The sequence below is a fragment of the Adiantum capillus-veneris genome, chromosome 5, assembly GCF_014529385.1.
Source record: "Adiantum capillus-veneris isolate H3 chromosome 5, ASM1452938v2, whole genome shotgun sequence".
NCBI lineage: Eukaryota > Viridiplantae > Streptophyta > Polypodiopsida > Polypodiales > Pteridaceae > Adiantum > Adiantum capillus-veneris.
In genome coordinates this window covers 60,865,823-60,870,146 of record NC_140935.1, presented here as the reverse complement: position 1 = coordinate 60,870,146, position 4,324 = coordinate 60,865,823, and the positions used below count along the sequence as shown (strand labels likewise).

Below are 4,324 nucleotides of genomic sequence, written 5' to 3'. Positions count from 1 at the left end.
TTTAGTGTGTATTCATACAATTGTATATGGTATCTGGACCTCCCTACCCATATGCGATCTCGCATTATTTGCACCAAATTTGAAACAGAGCCCTCCCATCTTTATCCTTTGACATTAAACCAATCAGAGTGCCCTTTGAATCGCAACTTCTCTTTGGCAGTCTTCACATCTCGTTCCCACTTCTTGACTTGGGAGCGTATAGCAAAAATGCTCTTCATACGAACTTCTCCTTCTCTCTCTTCTACAGAAGCATCGAGCGAGGAACTAAAGGGACATGTCTCCAAGTTTCCAAGTATTTTTTTATTGAACACCTTTCACTATGGTAGATGGAGTTGTTATTTAAGAAATAACAATATACATTATATATACATAGTCCGCGTTGTTTGGTGGAGAGTTGAACTCTTTAATGGACATTGAAAACTAAAATAATGCATTCTAATTTTCATAGGTTATCACTAACTTGAAAAATCTAGGCTAGATTTCGAGCTTGCCTTGAAAAATTTTGATAAAATGTGACAAGATTTAGTGTAACTACCGATAGATGCTTCAAACTATGATCTAAAAGCCGATCGGACGCCAGCTCCAGCAGGTCGGGATGTCAGGACTAAGCGTCACTTATCAGCAGGTTAGGACTCGAACGCCATAGCTAAAGCCTAAGAGCATTGAGCAGGCAAAAACGAGTCATGACTAAAGTGAATTGAGAACTCACCTTGCATCTAGCATCGCTTCGCTTGCAAGGTGCTAGCCTCCCATCGTGAGCGTCAACACAAACTCCTCCTCGCATCGTCATCATCCTTGCCGAAGAAGTCTGAAAAGAGGAAGCTTAATAAGATGAGGCCCAATGAAGCTGTTGAGAATGCGAACTTGCTGTGGGAGGGAGAGCTCCTTTACCACCTTCGCGGCTTGCCTGGCATCTTGCCTCTCATCACCAAGGTCGAGGGCGATGATGGGTGCATCCACTTGTTTATCCCCTTCTGCAACACGGGTGACCTCCTTGGCAGACTCGACGCATGCTCGATCCTCCATGAAAGGGAGGCTGCCCACGTTGTGGAAAGCCTGGCCCGAGCCCTCATCTTGGGCCATGCTTGGGGCATCATCCATCGTGACATTAAGCCTGGGAATGTGCTCTTTCGCAAGTATGTTGAGGCTAGAGTAGCCACCTCCAAAATGAAAATGTAGAGTATAAGTGCACAAGAATACATGAATTCTAGTTTGCAAAGTAATTCTATAATTAGTACTAAACTAGATGTTGCAGGTGCACCAGGACTATATTCATTAGAGCTACATGTGGTGTTGTTGGCAGACTTTGGGCATGCTGCAAGGGTGGAGCATCCCCGGCAGAGGCTTGATGATCCCTATGTTGGAACCTCAACCTTTCGGCGTCGAAGCTCATCCAAGGATGCTACGACCATCACGTAGATATCTGGAGCCTCGGGGTCCTCCTCTACCTCATGCTCATTGACACCATGCCCTTCATCCAGCACCTTGCTCATGATGCCTCTGACGAAGACATCCATGATGCCATCCTCTCCAAAAATCTTTCTTTGGATGGGTCCATCCTTCCTGCCTCAACTCAGGACCTCCTCAGAGGCATGCTTTGCAAGGACCCCCAACATCGCATCACCCTTCAACAAGTATTGCATCATCCTTGGGTTGTCCTCAACGTCTCGACCTGACTGTCCTGTATCAGCTCAAGCTGACGTAGTTGTGTAGCCCAAGGCAAGAGAGAACCTGTAATTCTTGGTCCCTTAAACCACAATATTGTTGAGAAGAGCACTATGCAAAATTCAGGTGGAATAAATATGCACACCGCATGGAGGACATCTGCGCATCAACCCGCATCCACTCAAGTTGCGCAACCCAAGTTAAAGAAAGAGCCAATTGTAGTGTCCAACACTACAAACCATATTCCTACATGCATGGTGCGGCCAGCAGTAGGACTCCCATCTTCCACCATGAATGCCATGCCTCTTGGCGGCCTCACACCAACGGGGAAAAATATGTCATGTATGCCACGAAACAGTAATAGCATTGCAAACAACGATGAGGTGGATGATGAGTTTCCTAGGTTTACAAGGGTAAAGCGACAACGAGTTGAAGTGCCATCAACTGCATGCCATTAGAAGCATTGGCGAGTCGCATACCCACCACCAAAAATTATACCTATGGAGCACCTCCTCCTTGGAGCTACTAGAGCCTCCTCCTTGCATCTACTAGAATTCTATTGCACCTGACGTGCCTCCCGACCTCCCCCCACCCTCACAACACCTTCTCTGACTTGACATGAGCACAGAGATAGAGAGAGTTGGTCGTCCAGTGCACGCACAATTGACAATCAGCTTGTCAATTGTGCCCACAGAGATGGAGGGAACTCATCCCCTCCTCCCACCCATCGGTCATCCCCTCCTCTACTTCCCTCACCAATGTATGTGCACACCCACAATCCTTGCTAACAATTGGCATCTCCCACACTGAGAGAGATAGAGGCACTCATGGGCCACACACCTGCCTTTTGCTTCTCCTTGTCAATCCGCTACCTCCTAGTCTTCTGCTCACTGCCCGCAGCTACGTATGCTTGAGCCACTCGCACACACATAGCCACAAGCTCTACCCGGCCATCTTCTAACACATACCACTTACTGGCACATCAATAAAGAATACTGGGCAAGTCTCCAAGGTGACTCTAGTATAGTTTTGAGTTTTTTCAATGTATTGTCAAGGCATGTAAAAATAATCCCTATAGACTTGACATTATCATTCTTGTGTAGATAGAAAGTATTGACTCGGATAAAAATCCGTAAATACCTTGTCAGATCGGAGGCTCTGAGGGAGGGGAGAGATGCATTGCAGGGTGCTACTATCGGTACAGCCAACAAAACAGTATACCACGGGCTGTGGAGTTTGGAAGCGCTCATGACGCAACTGCTTAGAGGGTGCAACAGGCCAAGGACACCACCACATGCAATGCGCAAGACACCAACCAGCTTGGGCCAGGAGAAGGCGGGAGAGGCCTAGAACCTCGTCTGTGACTCGCTAGGGGAGAGAGCAAGGACAAAGAGAAACCTTGGAAACCTCGGCTATGTCTGTCGCTCGCTGATGCCCACTCATGCATACTAATCTTAATTCTTCAAGCATATATGTATTTCCCAATGTGCGCCCAGATGCAATCCAGTGCTCGGGAAAAACGTGTCTCAACTTAATGTCATTTTGTTTTTAATTTCAAAAATTCCGGTTGAGAGCAAGGGGAAAAGGAGAAATTTCGTCCCAAAATAGAGAATAGTGTAACAACCTGAAAAATAAATATAATTTTCTAAAATTTCCTCTTGGCAAATTCAAGAAAAGGAATTCTGTAGGTTTGGATAAATGTTTTTTCCCGAACACTGATGCAATTGCTTGCCAAGAGCGTCACACACAAGGCTGCGGTCCCGAAAAAACCCCACGACACCCATGATCCCACTCTCTTCTCTCTCTCTCTCTCTCTCTCTCTCTCTTTCTCTCTCTCTCTCTCTCTCTCTCTCTCTTTCACCTGTTGCAAGTGCTTGCAAGCATGTCTCTGTGCAAGTGCTTGTCCAGGCTATGTGTGAAGTTTTTCTCTCTCTAGTGCCCACTTTGCTATCCGCCCAATAGTAGCCTGTGACACTGTGTGTGTGTGTGTGTGTGTGTGTGTGTGTGTGTGTGTGTGTGTGTGTAAATAATGCTCTCTACTCATACAAAGCCTCTTCATTGTCTGCAACGAAGGACCAACATTTGGAAATGCTCAAAAGTTGGGATTTTTTTTTTTTTTTTTTGTTGTCGAGTCAAATTTGCACGAAGATTTCTAGACGTAGGCTGGATTCACACGATGCAGTGAAAGAAGAGGGCTAGAGGTGACTTCGACCTTCTCTATGTTCACATCGTGCACTTGAGAGATGCTTGGATTAATCTTGTGCTGCCCCCATATTCAAACGGCGGTGATAGAAAAGATCGATCTCGTGCATCCCCTATGTTCAAATACTGCAGGTAGACGAATCACCATCATGTTGCCATGAAAGGTGGTCAAACAAATATAGAGTGAAAATCTATGTTCTCACGATGTGAATTTCTACATTTGAACTAGCATAATAAATACCAGCTTTAACATTCTCCATCTCTCTCTCTCTCTCTCTCTCTCTCTCTTTTGTCTCTCTCTCTCTCTCTTTTGTCTCTCTCTCTCTCTCTCTCTCTCTCTCTCTCTCTCTCTCATAACAGGTCTTGAGTTCAACTCTCCTTGTCGGCTAGATCTTTAAGGTATCTTGGGATAGTTTCCTATGACGTTAAAAATCTCTTCTTCTTCTTCTTCTTCTTC

General features: G+C 45.7%; 1 pseudogene; it reads left to right on the top strand.

Moving 5' to 3' along the window:
* The first annotated feature begins 1,466 nt into the window (after nucleotides 1–1,466).
* Nucleotides 1,467–2,234, top strand: LOC147457391 (uncharacterized; annotated as a pseudogene).
* Nucleotides 2,235–4,324: the final 2,090 nt, after the last annotated feature.